The 23,787-nt window shown below is 34.2% G+C and overlaps 1 protein-coding gene across 4 annotated transcripts in view; it reads right to left on the minus strand.

The window, feature by feature from the left end:
* The window catches only part of PDE10A (phosphodiesterase 10A), a 394,590-nt gene that overhangs the window by 181,816 nt on the left and 188,987 nt on the right, over window positions 1–23,787 (minus strand). The window lies entirely within an intron of this gene.

Raw genomic sequence — 23,787 nt, forward strand, 5'->3', positions numbered from 1 at the left:
AGGTGTTTTTCAGTCTGGATTTTTATTTCTTTTGCTTTGGTGAATTTTATTTTTGTCTAGTATAGTTTTTTATAGTAGTTCAGTCATATAAAAGTCTTTATGAGTAGCTAATCACACATAATCCATCAAAGAAGATAAGGATTCCATTTAGAATTCTGACTTTGTCACAAAGTTTTCACTTTCAAGTTTCTAATGAGTAAATGAAAATAACTTTCAACCTGGAAATAGAGAACTTCTGCTTCATGTGTTTCCTTTGGGATATCCACAATAACTTGGTGGTGGTAAACCATAATCATGAGAGATTTTGCAAAAGACACTTGGATTCTAGATTGAAATGAATAAACACCATTTTCTAACATGGTGTGGGGTCCAAACATAGTAAAATTTGTTTCCTCTTCATCCATTTCACCTAAGACTATTAGCATTGATTGATTAATGTGGATTATTGTAGGTTACACTGAAAGTTTTAATTCTCAATAGTATATTCTGGCATTACAGAACTGTATTTTCTGTTCAGCAGTACAATTTTGAGATTTCTGATATGATACTATGAAAACACCTTTTATGTGTAGTACATGATGAAACATCCCAATGCTATCACTTGACTGAACCAAATTTAACACTTTAAAAAAAATTGTCAGGATCTGGATTTGATAAAAGTCCATCAATTATACAATCCTCAGATGGTTTTCTCACGAAAGTGACCCAGCTCTCTGGGATGCCTGAACTTTCTCTTACTGAACTCAGTTGTCTCTTTACATCCCTTTTATATAGTGATATAAATGAGGACTCAGATGGCTAACTATTGTTCTACCTGAAAGAGCAAATGAGCACATAAATTTCTACCATATTCCTTATATTTGACAGTATGCACCATTCTTTCTGTTACTTACAGTATATTACATTCAGTTCTTTATTTTTTTTAAAAATTTTATTTCTTTAAGGCAATGGGTCACACAGCTAAGTGTCTGAGGCCAGATTTTAACTCATGTCATTCTGATTCTAGGGCAGTGCTCTATCCACTGTGCCTCCTAGCTGCCCCCTACATTTGGTCCTTTAGAAGATTGCTATCATTTGTGGCACAGCAGAATGAAAGTGCTATAGTGGGGAAAGCACTAGATCAGAGTCTCAGTTATGGCTTTGTCATTTCCTAGTCATGTGATGATTGACAAATCACCTAACTTCTATGAATCTCAGTTTCTTCATCTGTAAAACTAAACTAATCACTGGATTGCTATGAAAGAAATACTTAGCATATAGAAAAGTCAATGACTACTTCTACTCTTAATAATACCAACTTTATTCAGGATTTCTGCATCCCTTTTCCAGGTGTTGGCACTCTACACTCTTTCCTAATGCAAAGTGATCTCATCATATGGGTAGCTTCGATGGGCAAAGTGGCATTAGATTAAGAATGAGGAAAGGACTAAGGAGTTTGGGCTTTTTCTCTAACTAGAAGGCACAGTGGGTAAATTGGTGGTCCTGAAGTTAGGAGGACCTGAGTTCCAATTTGACCCCAGACACTTATAGTTGTGTTACTTTGGACTAGTCACTTAGCCCTGATTGCCTCACATCCTGGGCTATTATCCAAGGTTATCTCCAGTTGTCCTGATTCATATCTGACCACTGGACCCAGATGACTCTGGAGGAGAAAGTGAGGCTAGCTTGAGCACTCTCTAACTCAAATTCAATTCATGTGCATATCATGTATCACCTTGCTCATGGTGGTCTTCTTCAAGAATGAAGGACAAATAACATCACTACTATATAGGCAGGAATAAGTCATTAGGGATTATTAAGCTAGGAAAAGACCCTGAGGAAGTAAGTGCTTTGAGATGATTAGTTGGTAGGACTTGGGTTAAAAAAAATTAGAGAAAAAAATAAAGCCAGGAGAGCAATTAAGAGGCTACAATATTTTTAACTTGAGGGGGATTGTGGAAGGCAGAGAATTCAGAACTCAAGGTTTTAAAAGTGAAATATTGAAACTTGTTTTTGCATGTAACCAAAGAAAAATGAAATAAATTTATAAAAAGTTCATTGCTGATTGAATGATTTTAGTATCTCCTTCTACATACATCCCTTTTCCAGGATTTAGTATCTCCTTGTTATTGAATACAAAGATTCTAATTATCTCCAAAAGGCATTGTTTTCAGAGAGATTCTATTGAAAATGGCGTATTTTGGACCATGCATTTGAACTCAATGTACTAGGGAAGGCCAACATCTCCATTTCTATTTTAGAGAATTACCTGGAAAGGTTATTAAGATAAATGGCTTGCCTAAGATCACAAAGTCAGGATGTATCAGAAGCTAAACTTCAATCTACCCTCAAGAGGCAGCATCTTCAGAGAATTGACAGAGAATTCAATCTTCCCACCCGAGTTTCTGATTGGGAAAATTGGTTTCTGTTTTCTTATGTTTCTGGACTTATAAATAGCACTTTTTTTTACTTTAAATTTTGCTTTTTTCAATATTTTTCAATATTCATTCAATATTCATTCATTTGCAAAGGAGTTTCTCATTTTTCTACCACCCTCCCCCCTCTCCATGGTGGCCAACAGTCTAGTAAAAGTTATACATGGACATTCATATTTAACCTTTGTGCTTATTTGTCATTTTGTGAAAGAGGAATTAGAACTAAAGGGAAAGAATGAAACTATTCTGTGGTTTTTTCCTCTGGATATGGATGGCACTGTCCATGGCAGGTTGTTCTTAATCTGTGGCCTGCTAAGAGGAGCTACATCTATCATAGTTGTTCACCTTACAATATTGTTGTGTTACTTTGCCATTTTCATGCCCATACTTGGGCAGGTACACACACACACACACACACACAAACACACACAGACTTTTCAATTCTACATTTGAGATAAATAATCAAATCAATACCACCATTCCTAAAAACTGAATCAATCATTTGCATTGTGACTCTAATCACCATCCCTCTGACTTCCTCAACCAAATCACTCTCCTTTGACCAACTTACATGTACAGTGTTCCTCCTCTCCAACCTTATCTTGAGTGCAAGGACACTGTCTTGCTTGATTATATTTGTAACAATTGCTACAAAAATAATAATAGTAATAACAATAATAATTTTATTATTACCATAATTATAAGTTATAATTATAATATAAAGTTACAATAGTCATAACTGCTTCCTCATTTATTTATGCCTAATTCTAAATTATCTATCATAATTTTCCATTACCAAAACAAATATAGAAAGGAGAATTAATTTAATTAAATGGCAAAGTGTAATATTTTGGAAAAATGTTATAGAAAATAGGACTTACATAAAATTCTCACATTGTTATTAATTTTTGCTTATTCTTTTGGCAGCTGGGAGGTACAAAGGTTAGAGCATGGGTATTTGAATCAGGAAGACTCATCTACATGAGTTCAAGTCTAATAACTTGAATCATTACGTGTCAAAAAAACAAGCTTATTAACATTTGCTGCCATAGATCCTATATCCATTCTATTCCATTGATCTACCTTTCTATTTCTTAACCAGTACCAGATCACTTTGAAAATTACTGCCTTATAATATAGTTTAACATCTGGTATTACTAAACCTCCTTCCCTTACATTTTTTATAACTTTAATTTTTTTTGTACTTTTAAATAAATTATGTCATTTTTTTTATAATGCAGTGAAATAATTTTTTGCAATTCAGTTAGGATGACAGGTATACTCTCAGGCATTTAATACTGTCCAGAGTTTAAAAAGTGAGATATATATTACTATCCCTTCTTGCAGGGTCTTATTTGTGAAATGAAGGAATGCTGAGGATTATGTGAATTTATATTATATCCTGCAACTTTGCTAAAATTATTGTTTCAATTAAATTTTAGTTGAGTCTTTGCAATTTTTCTAAGTGTATCATCATATCATCTGCAAAGGAAGATAATTTTATTACCTCATTCCCTATTATGATTCCTTTTATTTCTTCTTCTCTTACTGCTATTGCTATGATTTCCAGTATAATATTAAATAATACTGGTGACAGTAGGCATCCCTGTTTCTCACCTGATCTTTCTAGGAAGGCTGTTCACTTGCATTATAAAGAGTGCTTGTTTTATATAAATGCTTTTTATATAAATGCTTTTTACCAATTTAAGGAAAAGTATATTTGTACCTATACCTTTAATTCAAATAAATGCTAATACTGTTTAAAAATATTTCTGCATCCTTTGGTCTTTTTTTATTCTTTATTACTGATATAACCAATTATACTAATAGTTTTCCTAATGTTCCTTCATTTCTAGTATATAAATCCCACATAATGAGTAATCTTAATGAATAATTCTTGTAATATATTGTTAGTACTTTATTTAGGATATTTGCATTCATATTCTTTTAAAGAGATTAGCATATAATTGTCTCTCAGTTTTTACTCTTCCTGATTTAAGTATCAGTATTATATTTGTTTCATAAAAGGAATTTAATAGAATCTCTTCTTTGCCTATTATTCCAAATATTTTATTTAGTGTTAGAATTAGTTTATCTTTAAATGGTTGATAGACTTCACTTGTCTGATCCTGGTGTATTTTTCTTAGGAAACTCATTTATGGTCTGTTCAATTTCTCTAAATAGACCTATTTTAAGAAAAAAAGATTTATTTTCTCTTCCGCTAATTTAAAGAATTTACATTTTGTAAATATTCATCTAGCTCAATTAAATTGATGGCATATAATTGTGCAAAATAATTCCTTATAATTGTTTTAATCTCATCTTTGCTACTGGTATATTCCACCCTTTTCATTTTTGATACTAGCAATTTGGTTTTCTCTTTTTTTCAATCAAATTAACAAAGTCTACCTAATTTTATTAGTTTTTTCATAAAATCAAACTCCTAGTTTTATTTACTAATCAATCTTTTTTATACTCAATTTCATTAATCTCACCTTTTGTTTTTAGGTTTCTAATTTAGTGTTTAAGAGTTTTAGTTTTTTTTCTAGTTTTTAAAAGTGCATATTCAATTCACTGGTCTACTCTATTTTATTACTGTAAGCATTTAGAGATAAATTTTCCTCTGATCGCTGCTTTTCTGCATCCCATAGGTTTTGCTCGATTTCTTTCATGAAAATTAGTTTCTACGACTTGTTATTTCTTTAATCTGTTCCCATAATCTTATTAAAAAGTTTTAATTGCATTGTAATCTGAAAAGGATAATAAATATCTCTGCTTTTCTGTTTTTTATTTTTTATAGACAATATTTGGTACCAAGAACCACTGAGAAAAAAGATGTTTTTTTATAAAGGTGATTTCAATTCAATTCTCTCCAGATATCTATTTATATCTTTTATTTTAGTCATAACTTTGAGACCATAATTCTGCCCTTCCCTTTTGTGCAGAGGCTGAAACATAAAAATGGAGGATTGGATTAGAATTTATTAACTATGTATATCTCTCATTTTTAAATGTGTTTCTTGTAAACAATATATTTTAATCCATTCTGACATTTCCATTTTTGATGAATTCATCCCAAATACTTTCAAATACATCCCAAATATTTTAAAAATAAAATAGAGAAAAACTCAGTATTCCCTATTATCCTCTTTATCCTTTTATCCTTTTATCCTTGTCCTTATTCTCTTTCTATTCTATTCCTTTTACTTTGTCTTCATTTCCCCCTTACCCTCCCATTCCTTATTCTACCATCCCTCCCTAAGAGTCCCTCCCTTATCCTCTCCCCCAATTTCTTAAAATTTTAATCTCCATACTCTTGTAAAAATACCTCTCCTTAGTCCTCTTACCTCGCTACAAGTTCAGAACACTTCTACAACTCTCCGGATGTAGCCATTGTTACCTTTTCAATGTTCATTTATTTTAAACCTAAATCCAAAGCTAATTCATTGCTGTTAATTATGGGAAAGCAAAGTAGAATAGCTAGAGCACTACATCTAGAGTCAGATATTCAAGTCCTGATTTTTCTCCTCATTAGCTTTTTTAAAACTTTACTTATTCTCTCTGATCACTCTATTTCTGATAAATAATAACAATATGAGTGTTACCTAGCTCACAAAGCAGAGGTGAGCAAAGTGCTCAGAGAATACTCAATCATCATATGAATGTGAGTTATGAATTATTATTAAACCTTTAAGGGAAACAAATGTATAGTTGTGCATTCTTGCAAAAAAGATCAACTTAGGAAATGTACAACTTAAACAATCAACTGCCCTGAAATTTATAAAATATTATCTCTAGAATTTACCTTATTTCCTAGTGCTATTAATTTCTACTTTCCTAGTCCTCCAGTGTATCTAGGGCTGCATTCAACTAAACTTAAACAACAACAAAAAACTTCAGACCTTTCTGGAAACATTCCTTCCTGAATGGTCCAACTAAGTCAGAGGAAACACAATGTTACACTTGGAATGAACAACACCTGGGTACAAATCCTGCCTCAGATATTTAGTAGCTATAAGAACCTGGACAAGTCATTTAACTTTTCTCATTCTGCAACTGCTTTTGTGTAAAATAGAGAAAAGATCAGCATCTATTTCATGGGATTGTTAAAAAAACCAAATGATGGATGTAAAAGGTGACTTTGCAAATCATAAGTGATACACAGATATTACTTGTCATTAAAAATAATGATAAATTCTTTGCTCCTGTGGAAATTTTTTTTCTTTAATAACAAATACCAATCTTCCCATTATAACAATGGTCACTGGATGTGGAAGACAATTCCTATGATTTGGAGGGTCTTTATCATAACTGATAAGGCACAAAGGTCCTGAGTTGGAATGTCTGATATTGAGGACCCTTCTGGCTCACCTCCCACCCCACATGACAAAAAGTACATCTAGAGTGTAGGACAGCTCCCTGGATCATCAGAAGAAACTTTTTCAGATTCTTTCAGTTGCTTTCCAATAGTGCAATTGTATACATATCACCTCCCAGAACTCCATTTTGGGTCCAGTTTTCTAGTCAGCCCCAAGCATGTGTAATCCCTGAGTTTAGAGAAATTTAATAAATGCGTATGTTAATCTAATTCTGTTTGTTCTTTCTTAAGACCAAACTCTGGAGGCAAACATTTATCCCTTATTAGGACAAACTCTGGAGGTTAACACTATGTTTAGTTTAATTCCTTATTAAGGTCAAACTCATAGAGGTCATCAGTTCACATCAAGTATCAAGTATCAAATTTAGATGGTAGGAAGTATTCATAATTTACTACAAGAGTAATATTACTGAGGAAGCAGTGACTTCTTTGAAGCAAAGTGTTAATTGAAAAGTTTTTTAATCAAGTGATTTTCTAAAACCAAGACTAATTTCCTGTTGACTCCAGTGCTTTCTTCCTTTCCACTACTAGAAATTGTTTCTCCTTGACTTTTTTCTCCTTATACACATTTCTCAATTTTTTTTTTTGCCTTGCACAACAGAAGTACTTTTTTTCTTTGTTTCCTTTTTTTGGTCTCTGTTTTGCACATTTCTGTATATGGCCCCAAAAGATTTTTCAAACTTACAAAATTGGTTTAAGAAGTCCAAGATCTCTTAGGAAAAGTATCCCATAAATAAAGTTTGCTGAAAAGGAAGTTAATTAAAAGCCAGAATTGCATAATGAGGAAATTTAAGCATCAAATACTTTGAGTAAAGAGATTCTACAATATTTTTCTCTGCCACAAGCCACATCTTAATTGGTGCTTCAAAAAAAAAGAGGTATGTGAAAAGCCTCAACTATAATTAAATATTTTGCTCTGAGAATAACATGTTCAAACTCTGCATAAAGACTAACCTGCTTTAAAAATCTATATAAATTAAGCTCCAGTGTAGTAAAAATCAGTTGGACTTATGCCTAAAACTTCCTGAAAAAGTTACATGAAAATGATTTCTATGCAGATCCTCTCTCCTTCCTGAGATGTCCAGACAACAAGTACATACAGTATCAGTGGCACAGGTGTTGGAGCCAGGTCCCTGTCCTTCCCCTCCCCCTCCAGTCCTCCATTCCCTCCTCTACCACATGAGGGGTTTATAGGAACGAACAGTTCAATATTCAATAATTCCCAACATTTGGGGAGAAGTCTGATTCTATGAATGAATTAAATATGTATAAATATATATCAATATAATAAATATATATTAAAATATATATTCATGTCCACATAACCCCTGGCTTCTTCATGGCTGTTAAAAGACAACCTGTTTCCCAAGATGGGAATAGCCCATGGGGAGGGAAGGAGACATCATCTGGAAACTTCTCTCTGGGGAGGGCCACAGCCCCACCCCAACCCCCTTACTCCCTCCGAGGCCCAGGCCCCACCTCCCCTCTCCCATTCTCTCCTGCCAGCAGAGGGCTCTTTAAGAAGTCTCAGGGTAACTGAAGCCAATGTACCCTCCACACTACTTCCAGTCTGGGCCCTCCACCAGCTAGACCCCAACGAGCTGGGACTCTCCCTCTCCCTGCTCTGCCTCTCTCACTTGTAATTATATCTTTAAATGGAGACTTTCATCTTCCATGATCCAAATACTTCAGTCTATAATATAAAAAGGACCATAATCTTGTAGGAACTATGGACCTTCCAACAGGTTTGGCATCAATGTAGAACACCTAGAAGACTGGGAGAGACCTGCTCCTGGGAGACAGGCATCTGATGTGTAACCTGAAGAAGGCCAAATGCGGCAGGGAATAGAAGACCGGAAGCAGTTACAGAATGTGCCAGATACTGTGGGAAGGGCCCTTTTTTACAAGAATTATCTCATTAGGCCCCACCATATACAGTTCATTTAAGTCATATTTTGTCCCTTTTAGTAATTAAGAAATAATTCAAATTTTTTTATTTTTATTTATTTTCATTTTATTTTCCCCAGTCACATTTAAAAGAAATTTTAACATCAATCTTAATGTATTTTTAAAGAAATTCTTCCTTTTCTTCTGCAAGTAGCTTTACCTTGCAACTATATATATGTATGTATATATATATATAAAGAGAGAAATCATATATATGTATTTACATACATATTCATAAATACATGTATGTGTGTGGGGGGGTATATGTGTATAAATGTGTATGCATATTTTCCCCCATCAACAAATTGATTGTGTCTGAAAATGCACATACCCAAAAAGTCACTCAGCAGGACAAGCCATTTCAGTCAGTGATTATACTATTAAACATATATCCTAGAAGAGAGTATGACTAAAGGGAGATGAATCATATTAAAACAATATTTTGGGGCAGCAAGGTGGGTCAATGGATAGAGCACCAGCCCTGAAGTCAGGAAAACCTGAGTTCAAATCTGACTTGGACACTTGATAACTGCCTAGCTGTGTGACCTTGGGCAAGTAACTTAACCCAACTGCCTTGCAAAAAACAAAATTAAAAAAACCTTTCTAGAAGCATTTTTTTTAAAGAAGCAAATGCTAGAAATAAAATAGATGTCTTGCATCAATACTCGTGTACCAATGAAGCATTCTTGGTTGTTCATTTGTACTGCCTTTCCTTAAATCCACTTTCATTTTTGATCACTCATCTCTTGGATGGCATCAGTTTAAACTGCTTTTATATTCAATTCATTACTATGATATAATATAGCCTATTCATGACTTCACTGTATATCTCCACTATCCTTCTAATTTCACAGATTCTGGTATTGTACAGTTTGTAGCAATTAAGATATTTGCATTCTAGGTATAGGGAGTTTACAATGATGGGTTTTGGTCTTTAAAGGTCAATATAATTTCTCAAGTAAGATTCAGCCTATTCTTTTCCTCCTTTGCTGAGCCCAATTTACTCCATCCACATCCATAGTGTCTGTCCTAGTATGGATTGATGGATCACCTCTATGGGCTGTTTGATCCTAGTCATTTGAGCAATAATGATTTTCACACTTCCTTTTTTAAAATAAGTAAAACCAAACTTTTTAGAGAGATTATAATAGAAAGCATTTATGTACCTTTTAAAGTTCTCATGTGAATCTCACAACAACCCTGTGAGTTAAGTGCTACTATTACATATATTTTGCAGTTTGGAAAATGAGACTAAGTGATATTAAGTGACTTAATTAGCATCACTGAGGTACTAATTATCATTGCATAATTTGAACTCAGGTTTTTCTTACTCCCATTACAGTATTCCATGCACTGTATCATCTACATAATAATATGTAAAATGGGAGTATAAATCTCATGTGCTATAACAGAGTTGACTTAGCAAGTTCTTTTTAAAAAGAATTGATTTTTTTATCTTACATTTCCCTCAAATGATTATAAGTTTCTCCTGGAATTCTCATATTCCCAAAGACAGAAAATATAACTTGCAGAGAGATTAAGGCTCAGGAGATCTGAGAAAGAAGTTCTGGGATCCCCAAATCCTGGTTGCCTCTTTCTACCTTTTGTTTCCTTTTCTGAGTACAATTCAGAAATTAGTAGCAATCCTGGAAATGTTTTTAGGCAGTCCTGACGTCTGAAAAAAAGGTAATAGTACACAAAGAGGCATAGCTCATTCTATTACACTTTGATTCATTGTTCTTCATAGATATTAAGGGATTGGGTTTGGATTTTTTGGCTTAGATTTTTTTTTTAACAAATTGAAGGTTGTGGCACTCTTGTGCCAAGTTAATCTGTCTGGGCCAATGCGTTCACATTATGTCTATCACATTTTGGAAATTCTCACTGTATTTCATGCTTTATTATTATTATTATTATTATTATTATTATTATATCTGTTGTGGTGAACTTGTCAGTAATCTTTGATGAATTTGTCAAAATATAAGAGCAAACTTATTGTTATTCTGACTGTTGCCACCTGGCTGGCTATTCTTTGGTCTCTGTCCACCCCCCCCCCATTTTCTGAGACAGAACAATAATAAAAGTAGAATCATTAATAACCATACACTGGCCTCTCAATATGTGAAAAGAAGAAAAGAAAAGAAAAAAGAAACTTCATTTCTGTCCTATTTTAAGAAACTGCCACAATCACCCCACCCTTCAACAACCACTGCCCTGATGTCTCAGTAGGCATCAACATTGAGGCAAGACCCTTCACCAGCAAAAAAGAATAAAATTGGCTGGTCTCAAATGAGAGTTACCATTTCTTAGCAACAAAGTATTTTTAATTAAGGTGTATATATTTTTTAGACAATACTATTGAAAACTTAATAAACCACAGTGTAAGCATGATATTTATGAACTAGGAAAACGAAAAATTTGCATGACTTATTTTATTGAGATTTTCATTTTATTGTGGTGGTCTAGAATTGAATCTACAGTAATTCTGAGGTAATCCTTAATACCACTATGGGACTGGTCTGCTAACGTGCCTGCTAAAGAAGTTTATACCCTATAGTCTCAGCAAGTTGAGTGGAATATTCCCAATAAAACCTTCTTAGGATTAATATTCTTAGTGAAATCCTCTCAGGGTTAAGAAACATTAAGACAATAACAGACTACTCCTAGTTAGCCACCTATCTTATGATAAAACTATTTTTAACTAACTGGGAGAACAATGGAAAAACCTTTCATTCCAAAGAAGCTCATAAGCCTCCTCTTGTTTGATTGATTAGGATAGTAGACTTTTCTTAGAAGACCTTAGAAAACATTATTTCATTTAGATAGATGAAACTTTGTTACTGGGTAGATTTTTTTGCATAAAGATTGTAACTCTGAAAACTCAACCAATTGGTTTAGATGAGGGGGGTTAGGGAGCGGGGATGGAGTTTGACCAGATAATCTTGCTTGACTGTACCTTGGATTCAGCTCTTTGATCTTTACTACCTTTGTGAGACTTGAAATGTGCCCTTCTCTCGAGAAAAGCAAATAAAAACTTGTTTTTTTCTCAGACCAGTCCCTGAAGATTTTGTTTAGTGTATTTTTTAATCACACACAAAGTTAATGGTGGGAAATTCATATGACTGTTAGTGACATCATTTCGAGTTTTCTTGGCAAAGATAATGGAATGGTTTGCCATTTCCTTCTCCACCTCATTTTACAGGTGAGGAAAACAGGAGCAAACGGGGTTAAGTGATTTGCCCAGGATCACACAGCTAGTGTATGTCTAAGGCTAGATTTGAACTCATGAAGGTAAGTCTTCCTGATTCCAGGTTCAGAATTCTATTCACTCTACTATCTAAATGTCCACTAATCAGAAGGAGTTCTTAATTCTGCAATGTCCTGGGCTGTGTGGAATCAGCATAATTTTTTTTTAAATTGTTCAATTAAGGACAAGTCAATCTGTGATTATACCTTTGAAGTTTAATATCATAATAAATTAAAATGAAATGCTTAATTGATATTTGAGTGTATTAACAATAACATTCAACTTGAATTTTTAAAAATCTGATATTTTTAAACAAGATTTTAGCTATCCTATTTCTCATTTCAATTAGTTAAAAAATCCATATTCTATCATTATTTCAGTTCTCAGCCCACATTAATTATTCTCTAAGTCTTTAGCTCCTTTCATTCCTTAAGCCTGAATCATATTTGTCATAGACAGAGAGAGGAAATAGATGAGGATTTCAGGAAACTGATGATAAGACTAGCACTCTGTTGCCAAAAAACAGAACAGCTTTAAAAACTTCTCAAATTGCCTGAATGATAGTTTCATTCTTCAAAATATGGAGGAACCAAGGACTGATTCTCACTAACTATGGGGCAGAAATGACTGAAAGCCCCTAGGGGAAGTGACCACTCCCTTGATTTTCGTTCAAGAAAAAAAATAAGAACATAAGTCTTTATGGCAACACTAGACTCTGAGAAAGTAGATTTTTAAAGGAAAGCAAAGTATGAGCTTATGTACTCAAATTCTACAGGACAAGTGAGTCCAATAGTACTAGAAATCACTTACAAATGAAATACTGAAATCACAAAGTCATATGAATGAAAAAAAAAAAGTTGTCATCTGATGATATTGTAACTGCACAGGGACTTCACCCTAGTTGTTTTTAAAGATATGTATATCATGAAAGCAAGGACAAGCAATAACTATAAGAACAGGGCACAGTGTTGTTTAAAAAGTTTCAGAAATGCCACCGCTCAAAATGATGTGAGGCTGGCAAAGAAAACCAAGAACAACAGAAAAGTCTTTGAGGTTTTGGTTTTGTTATTTAGTTTAGTTTGCTTTTTGCAATAGTAGAATTAGAAAGTACATAAAATAGGTGATAGGATCATTGCTTGGGGTAGATAGGATAGTGAGAATGAAAGAGTGAAGGAAGGACTTCTCAGGGCTATAATTAGTGATAATTTTGCTTATATTCTTTGACAAGAATGACCGCTGTACTAAAAATGACAAAATATCAAATTATCCTTATTGAAATCAAATTACCCTATCTGAATGACATGTAGCATCAAGTACAGAAGCAACTGGCAGATGGGATTGCTACTCCACAGGCAGGGATTTATAAAATATATGATTTCAGATATTTGGGAGGCATTGCAGACTGAAAAAAGAGCTCATGTCCTCGATGTCAAAAAAGGGGATGAGAATAAAATGTACACACTATTGGGCAGTGAATTTGAATTTAATTACTGAGAACTTTCTCTAGAAGAGAATAAAAGAAATGATATGTGAAAGATCTAAAACTTCTACAAGGAAGAATTACAACAAACCAGCATGTCTTCAGCAAAATATGTCATATGAGATTAACCCTTCTTCTGTTTGACAACTGGGCAACTAAATTAATGTTATAGAAATGCTACATAGACATAATTTAGATTATATATATGAAAATATCATTTTTGTGAGGAGAAAGATTCTAGATAATACAATTAAATGGATTTGGAACTAATGAAACAGCCACACACAGAGTAGTAATTAATGGTTCAAAGTAAACTTGGGAGAAGTTCTCCAGATGATGGCAGTAGAAACCTAAAATGATTCTGTGTTGTTTAACACTTTTATAATGACTTGAAGAAAGGCATAAATGGCTTGGAGTTATCCTTCTCCCAACTCTAAATCTGAAGGTCAATAAATCTTGAACAAAAAGTTACTACCTTCTAGGAAAGTTAGGATTAGATTAACTTCATAAAGTAAAATTTAATAGACTTCAATGTAAAGCTTGAGTTCAAAGGCTGAAACACTGTTAGTCTTTTGTGATTGGTTTTTGTTCTTTTAACAAGATTAACAGGAGTCAGCAGTATGAGGTGACAGCCAAAAAGAGGTGATTCTGACCAGTCCAGAAAAAGATCTAGTTTCTAGAAATAAAAAAGAGGCTGTCCATCTATACTCTGCCCTTATCACATATCATCTATACAGTTCTAGGCCCTCAGTTTAGTAAGGGCATGGATTTGTAATGTCCATAAAACAAATAACTAAATTGATGACAGGATTTAAAAATAGGTAATGGAAAGAATTAGGTGTAATTAACCTGATAAAGGAAAAAATGTGAGAGCTACCTTCATGTGCCTAACCTGAAAGGGATGAGGTGGGAAAGATGTTTTGCATTTGCTTTTGTTTCTTTGGGGGTATGATTTGGACAAGATAGGTGCTAAGGCCTTTCCAATGGTAGAATTCTGTAGAATTCCCTTCTGGCCTTAACTAGAATCCTTCATGGAGAATAGGAATGTATCTCCTGCCCTTTCACAACTTGTACCCTTGTAGGTTCTGTATATGCTATGATAAAGCATCAGAGTAGGACTGTCATAAAAAGTAAAATGATAGGATACTGCTTTCTGCTTTGTTTCTGATGTCCTAAACAGCCTCACAATTTTCTTTGATCTTTATATCCATGAAAGCAAAGCAGACCAGTGTTTTCAAGAAACAGAGGACACTGACTCAAAGATCTCCTTTCCTAAACAATGATCAAGAGATTAAGGCAATTTATTCTATAAATATAATCTAGTTGCCACCTCCTATTTAAAAATGGGTTGTATCCAAAAAAGTTGCTTTTGTCAGTTCTTTCTTTCTTAGGGAAAAATGTATTAATTCATAGGTTTTTTTGGGCTAACTTGGGAACTCAATCACAATTTATATCACTATTTCTAGGATTTAAATAGTGGCAAGAAGCACATTGATCCACCTGCACCACCCCACCACTCCCTTTTCTTCCTTAACCTCCTTCTTCAGTTAACCTCATAGACTCAAAGAAATTCTTGAAACATTTCCATATTTTAAGATTCTAACAGGGGCTCACCCCTTCCCCTGGCACAGGTGCCAGACAAATTTTTCAATGTGCAGGATGGAATTTGACTAATTAGAAGACAGAGAGTGCCTCTATGTTTTTCAAAAACCAAATAATATTAAACTTTTACACATTTAAGAACTTTTGGAACTTTCCTGACCAAATATGTAACTTCACAAAACCATTACATCAGATAATCTCCTTCAGTGTGACAACTTGTAAATTGGGAAATTTCATTAAACATTTGCTTTTTCAATTCATACTAAAAAGGTCGTAATCTTTTTCAGACATGAGAGTTAACAATTCTCTTTGAAACAATGACTTCAATAACTCTACCTGGATCATGAATTAAGGACTTAAAGTCTTGTCAAAATCTTTTATTTTGCCAGGAATAAAGCATTTGCCAACGATTATGTAATAAAAAGCTGAACCAGGACTTAATCTTAGATCTTCCAATTCCAAATCCAGGCCTCTTTCCACTATATCATGGCCTCCCACAACAGGGGCTGAAATATTCTAATGCCCCTCCAATACACCATTCAACTAATAATGAATGTTTGCAAGAAGGCTTTGTCGAAAGTTTAAGCTCTGCATCATTGCCTAGCTTGATATCCTTGATATCATTCCTTGAGCAAGTATCTCTAAGCCCCATTTCCATCACACCCAAAATGAGCCAAGTTAAGAGAGATGGTTTTCATTTAAATGTATGAACTTATAGCTCCTTTTGTTCAAATGAATTTTCTTAGAATTTCTTACAATTCATAATAGACTCCCCCTACCCTTTTTTCTTTCTCATCTTCCAATTTCTAATACATTTAAGAATAATTTAATAAATTTGGACTTTAAGATCTCAATGTTTTGAACACAGAAAAACACTTTCTTTTAGTTTAAAATGAGTATTTTACATAACATTTCCTTTAATAAAGAATCATGAAGTGACAGTAAAGATCAACACACGGATCACTGTAAGAATGTCAGATTTGTAGGAATCCAACTTACAAACTAATATTTGAAGGGGGGGGGGGGAATTATCTCCAAGAAACAAGCACAACTGAATGACATTTACATTCTTTCAGCTGAATTCAACCAAACTCATGCCCTCTACTCAGGGATGAAGGTACCAACTACCTTTTTCATCTTGGAAGCTCTTAAACCACTTTGATTCTTCTCTAAAATCTGTATGGCTTATGGCTCCCTCCCCCTAAAAAAATGTATTTTAAAATGAAAGAAAATATTTTTACTCAAGTTCTAAATAAACTGACTCACCAAGAGTGAATAAAAAAAGAAATTACATGAGTAATCAATTTAATTTTAATGATTAGCAATCTGGAAAATACTTCAATCTAGATAGTGCTAAATAGTGGTCAATACTACTGTACTACATGAATCTTAAAACTTCCCTGACTAAGTTTTAAAGAAACTTTTAACAATCCATGCTAATTTTTAAAAAGAGAGGAAGAAATTTGCAATTTCTTTGAGTAAAAGTTTAATTGACATCATTAATATTGTCTTCATCACAATCAATCACATTTGTGGTATTTGCCAATTTGCAAAATATAAATGTTCATCACAAATTTAACAAACATCTAGTGTGGTACCAGTTGGCTTCACTACATCTTTGGAGTCAAAGGAGCCACTATCGATAGGTAAACCACACTTCATAGAGTTTAACTGATTTTGACTACATATTGTATACCACAATCTTTATTATTCCTTTTATCATGAATCTTTTAGATTATTTCAGATGAATTTCAAAAGCATCAAAGATGTAGCCATAGACATGCTATGACAATTGATACCTAGTCATTTCAAAAAGAGAACAATGGTGCAAAATCAAAGAAAATGGTGTTTAAAATGGAATTTAATTCAACTCTTTTTAAAGAGCAATGTCATTATATAAAGTAAATATATTGGAAGGAGGTGGGGGGAAGTTAATGAATTCAAGGGTTAGTCAGGAATCCCATTGATCTCATTTCTCTCCAGGCTGTACTTTACTGACTTCCTTAATATGCTCCAGAAATATGCTGTTCATTCTGAAACTCCCTCCAGTGGGGGATTCAATCACTGGAAATAGCCTCTGCCTCTCCTTCAGATTGGAAGGTTCCTCCATGGCCAAGCCAGTTCTGTCCCCATTCCTCTTCAGGCTGCATTCTGAATTTTGTTTACCATGTCCCTACTGCCTAATATCTTTGTCTTTACTCCCCTCTCTAATCCCACTTATTTTTTATATCTGGTCTTTTCCCATTAGAGTGTAAACTCCTTTCTTTCTGCTTGTATTTGCTTTCCAAGATTTAGCACATAACTGTGGCAAATAGAAAATGCTTAATAAACTGACTTATAATAAGCTTATTAATAAGTTAACTATCTTATAAAAATGTCAGGTCAGTATTAAAAACAGTCAAATATAACTATAACTACATAACTATAACTAACTATAACTATATATATAGTTATATATGAGTTCGCAATGAACTATTTATATCCAACCTGTGGTAGAGTATTCTGAGCAGTCACAGTTGGACATACTGCAATTTGTTTCATAGTGATGTCATTTTGGTCTTCTTCGATAATGAAGGACAAGATCCAATATATCTATATCTATCTATAGATAGATAAAAATATAGATATATACATATATACATAAAACTAGTTCCACTGACATCACCTCAGGATTTTTCCATTTTCAAAAAGGATAGTGAAATATTGATTCATATTAGGTAGTTATTCAACTAGCTGCACATCCAGATACTATTCTATAGTATCACCCTTGTCTCTCTGTTATCCATATCAATATTGTCAAGCCCTGTTATTTATCCTCCTCAATTAAATAATATACTACATGTATCATATTCTACAGTCTTTCAACTTAATGAACCTAGCTACAAAGGATTGGGTTAAGTGACTTACTCAAGATAATTAGGTAATGATTAAGTATCTGAGGCTGGATTTGAACTCAGGTCCTCCTGACTCCAGGGCCAGTGCTCTATCCACTACTACACCACCTAGCTGCCCCCTACTGCTTCCTTTTCTAAGCACTTTCCAATTAGCCCTTTAATGTGCCACTTTTCTAATTTTGCCAGGAATGAATGGAAAGCTTACTCAGCTTTACACCATGAAAAAAGTGTAACCAATGGCAGAGGAGTTCAGTTCAAATACTGCTACTTACCACCTGTGTGGCCTTTGGCAAGAAACTTCCTTTCTCATCCTCAAGGGCTGAACTAGAATGCCAGTGTAGTTCCTTCCATCACCAAAGCTCTGCTCCAAATACCCTTATGCTTTATAGAATCCCACATTTCTACTCTGGAAAGTCAAGCCAAACCCTCCTCTCTCTCTGGGACTTCAATTCTCTCTTCTGTATTCTTAATTCCCTTTTGAATCACAGACTTTGAGTTAGAATCTAGAGATCAACTCCAATTATCTCATTTTACACTGATATTAAAAAATTAAGCAATTAATTGTCCTGAAAGTACACAAGACTGTAGCCAGGTTTCTTGGTTCATTTTTCCACTCTTCGTAACAGAAAGAGACAACATCCCTGGTATCTTTATTTCCTAATAATGAATGGCGTATTTATTTTCTATATGAATTGGGCAGAGAAGTTGACAACTATTTGACACATAGGCACTAGGGAACATTACTTACATCCTTCATTGTTTTTTATAAGTTCATCAATATGCATTTATTAAGTGCTTAAGGATACTGAGGATGCAAAGGGGAAAAAATAGTCTATGTCCTAATGTCTTCCCAATCTAATGGGAGAGACAAAATGCAAACAATCACATACAAACAAATTATACACAGAATGACTTGGGAGTATTGTTAGAGGTATGGCACTAGTAAAATCAAAGAGGACTGAAAAAAGCTTCCTATAGAAAAAAAGACTCTTAATGAGGAGAAGAAAGCCAAAGAAACCAGAAGACTTTAAGAAAGGGAGAATTCTCAGCAATTAAAATAATGACTTAGGATACAGAGAAAATATTAGATGAACACTTAATTTAAAAAATATCCTGAAAAAGCATAGCTGCTGATACAACCATCACCATAAGAACCAAAGGAGTTAATGCTCATGAAAGCTCTTTGAGAACATGAGAACTGTTTTTGTAAAAAAAAAAATAACATTATTGTTGGCCCTTATCACATTGCTTTTCACATAATGAGTACCTGATTCAATGTTCTTCAAATGTTGAATTAACATGGAAATAGCAACTTGCATAGCACTAGTCTTTGGAGGCACTCTCAGTGTATATCAGAAACAAGAGGCCTCTGAGAACTCCCTGATCATACTCTCGGCATCTAGAGCCAGAAGGGAGTTTACAAATTACAGGAGGCAACTTACACATTCTATAAATGAAGAATCAAATTAGTTATGGTTAAGTGACTTGTTCATCATAAAGGTATTATTAAAAAAGTAAAACCAGAGTCTCCAACATACAAAGACAGTGAGTGAACTTTCCATTATAACAGCCTGTCCACTTCTCAACAAAGGCAAATTTATGTCCACTCTGACCAGATGCAGGTCTTCTATTTGGAATCCCAGTTGTTAGGTGGCTCTGTCTTTAGCTATTCAATGACACTTTACTGAAATTACAAAGCAGCCTCCTTGCCTTCTAATAACTTCAAAAAGGATGACAGGATATACTCAACTTTGTGCACTTTTACTTTTTATTAATTCCTCCCTACACATAGGGTATGTATGTATGTATGTATGTATGTATGTATGTATATTTCAAATTATCAGTTCTTTCTCTGGAGGTAGATAGCACCTTCCTTAATAGGTCCTTTGTAGTTAGTTATGAGTACTTATCATACTCAAAATGAATTAGTCAAAGTTGTTCTTAAGACAAGTTGTTCTTAAGTCAATCTGACAGTAAAAATGACATGTCAAAGTTTTAATCAGCATCTCTATAATCAATAATGATTTAGATTAAGCATTTTTTATATGTAATCTTGATTTCGTCACCAAAAAATTGCCTATTTATATCCTTTGATCATTTATCAATTGGGGAATAATTAGTAAAGTTCTTTATATATTTGAGAAATATCTTTATTTTTTGTTTTTCTTCTAATCTTGGCTAAAACTTTTTATTTTAATATAATTATCCATTTTGCATCTCATGATGCTCTCTATAGTTTTATTTATAAATTGTTCTCCTATCCACAAATATGATAAATAATATGTGCCATGGTCTCCTAATTATCTTGTCATATCTCTCTTAATAGTTGGGTCATGGATCAATTTACTACTGTATGAACTGATCTACCTCTCTATTTCTTGGCCAATACCAGAGAGTTTTGATCATTAATACCTTATAATATGGTTTAAGATGTGGTCCTGCTAAACCCCCTTCCTTTAATTTTTTGATCTTCCAAATGAATTTGATTATTAATTTTTTCTAACTTATTAAAAATTTAATTTGGATGGCACTGAATAGATTAGATATACCTATTAGCTTTGCTGACTCATGAACAATTATATTTCTTCCATTATTTAAATGTGAGTTTATTTGCATAAAGGGTACTTTATAATCATATTCATGCAGTTTCTGGGTCTGTTTTGGCAAATGTATTCCCAGATTATTTCATGCTGTAGATTTATTTTAAATGAAGTTTTTTTTTATTTCACTTCTTGCAGGATTTTGTCGATGTATAAAATTTCTGGTGATTTATGTGGGTTTATTTTATATCCTATTACTTTGCTATAATTATGGTTTCAGTTAACTTTTTAGAAGCATCTTTAAGATTTTCCAAACATATCATCATATTTTCAGTGAGAAGAAATAGTTTACCACCTCATTTTCCATTCTGATTTCTTCAATTTTTTCTTTTATTACTATGCTACCATTTCTAAAACACTACTAAAAACATGAAAACTATACTGTGCAACCAATATTGTTTTTAATTAAATCTACTTTAACTTTATCTGAGATCATTACTGCTCCCCCTGCTTTTTTTTTTAACATCAGCTAAAGTGTAATAAATTCTATTCCAGTCCTTTATTTTAACTCTATGTGGATCTCTCATTTAATTGTTGTTTCTTGTTACAAAAAAAAAGGAATCTTTGTGTTTTATTGGTGAGTTCATCCCTTTGAAATTCAAAGTTATAACTACTAGTTGTGTATTTTCCTTCATCCTATTTTTCCTCACCATCCTTCTCCCCTATTTACTCTATCCCTTCTAATTCACTTCTTATCCCTACCTTGCTCTTCTATTTCTTTTTTTGTTTTGCTTTATTTTTACAAGGCAATGGGGTTAAGTGACTTGCCCAAGGTCACACAGCTAGCAATGATTAAGCGTCTGATGTTCTATTCACTGCATCACCTAGCTTTCCTCTTCTACACAACCCATTTAAGAGAGGCAGAGCCAAGATGACAGAGCGGAAGCTGGAACTTCTTGGAGCTCTCACCCAGACCTCACTAAATGCCCTTAAATTATGACTAACAAAATTCTAGAGGTGGAACCCCCAGAAAGACTGAGTGAAACAATTTTCTGACCCAAGATAACTTGGAAGATCTATGGGAAGACTCTGTTCCACCAGGGCTGGAAAGGACCATAACAGCTCCAGACTTCCAGAACAGCCTGTAGGGCACCTGGGTCCCCAGGGGCACTTGGGTTGGCAAGGAAGAGTGGTGTCCAGACATCTCAGTCTGGGGATTACCAAGGACAGCTTGGAAGGTGGGTGGGAAAATTGCTGCAGCAGAACGAGCTCATAGCAGGCCAGTGTAGTCACCCAGCAGCTGCTTCCAGGGCACTCAGCCCACAGATGGTAAGGGAGAGGGGGAGATTGCAGAGTTCTCTCCACTATTATTGGGACAGGACTCTGGTGCTTTGCCCAAACTCAGATGCAGGTCACAGTCTGGGCCTCCACATGAGGATCAGGGACCCTCCTCGCAGCTCCAGGGCAGAGGGGAGTGCCTATGGTCATCCACAGACCAGAGCACAGGTAAGAGAGCAGTCAGAGCCTCTCATAAGACTTTGGAGGAACTGAAGTGGAGGGGTGTGTGAAAAACACTTTTACAATGGAATGGAAGGGGGGAAGTTGAGGGGGGGAACCAGTGAGCCTTCATTGTCATTGGAAGTGGGTCAGAAAGGAAATAACATACCACATGACAGGATATAAAAATCTATCTTACCCTAGATGAAACTAGGAGAGGAAAGGGATGGGAGAAGGGGGAAGGGGGAGGAGAAGGGGGGCGGTGTGGATGACAGAAGAGAGGGAAGATCATGGGAGAGGGTGGTCAGATACAGCACACTTTTGTGGAGGGACAGGGTGAAAGGAAAGAGAGAACAGATTAAATGGGGGTAGAAAGGAACAGGATGAGGGGCAGCTAGGTGGCACAGTGGATAGAGCAGCGGCTCTGGAGTCAGGAGTACCTGAGTTCAAATTCGATGCCTCGATACTTAATAATTACCTAGCTGTGTGGCCTTGGGCAAACCACTTAACCCTATTTGCCTTGCAAAAACCTAAAAAAAAAAAAACAAAAAACAAAAAAGGACCAGGATGGAGGGAAATACTGCTAGAAATAGCAATTGTGGGGAAAAATTATTGATGCAACATCCCTAATGGGACTCATGATAAAGAATGCAATCCATCCCAGAGACAGAACTGATGGTACCTGAACAGACATACTTTTCTTTCTTCTCACTTTAATTTTCTTGAGGTTTACTTTTTTAAAACAAGACTATTATAGTAATTAATGTGAAAATAAATTAAATTTAAAAAGTCTCTCCCTTATCCTCTTTACCAACCATCCTATTTCTTGATCCATTTATATGGAGTTCCTAAGAGTTCCTCCCTCATCCTATCCCCTTGCCATCCTATTTCTTTAAATTTTAAAGACTTTTTTTACCCTTCAAGATGTTATTCCCTCTTTAACTTAGTTCCAGTATAAGATTCCAGCACTACTAGCCCTCTACCCTCCATGTACTGTAATAGTCTCATTTGTATAATCACTGTCCTTACCCAATTTAACTTTTTAGAATTACCCCATCATACTCAAATCAATCCTAAGTCTTTAGATAAAAGGCTTATATATGTTATCATTGAAAAATCAATCTTAAGAGTATAGATAACATTTTCCCATATAAAAAGTAAACAGTTACACCTACTGAATTATCTCTAATTAATCTTTTATATTTACTTTATGTTCCTCCTCAATCTTATATATCAAAATTTTCATTGAGTTCTGATCTTTTTTGACACAAATACCTGAAAGTCTTTCAATTCATTAAATGTCCATTTTTTTCTTCAGGATTATACTCATTTTTGCTGGTAAATTATTCTTGGTTGCAAGCCCAGCTTTCTTTGCTTTTTGAAATATAATGTTCCAAGTCCTTTGGTCTTTTTAATGTAGAAGCTACTAGATCTTTTCTTATCTTGACAAGATAAGCTCCACAGTATTTAATTTCTTTTTCAGATCTTCCTCATAGTAAGTATTTTCTCCTTAACCAGGGAGTTTCTCTATAATATTCCTGTGGATTTTCATCTTGGGATCTCTTTGATGATGAGTAGTGGATTTTTTTTTCTATTTCTATTTCTCCCCACCCCCTCGTAAGTACTTCAGGTCAATTTTCCTTAATAATTTATTGTAATGTCATAGCTAGACATTTTTTAATTATAATTGGAAAGGTGGAAAGGGGCTTGTTTGTGAAGGACCTTCCTACCACATTGGCATGCCTTGGGTCCCTCTCAGGCAATGAACTTAAAATTCAAATCTGTTAT

The sequence above is a fragment of the Macrotis lagotis genome, chromosome 5, assembly GCF_037893015.1.
Source record: "Macrotis lagotis isolate mMagLag1 chromosome 5, bilby.v1.9.chrom.fasta, whole genome shotgun sequence".
NCBI classification, from domain to species: domain Eukaryota; kingdom Metazoa; phylum Chordata; class Mammalia; order Peramelemorphia; family Peramelidae; genus Macrotis; species Macrotis lagotis.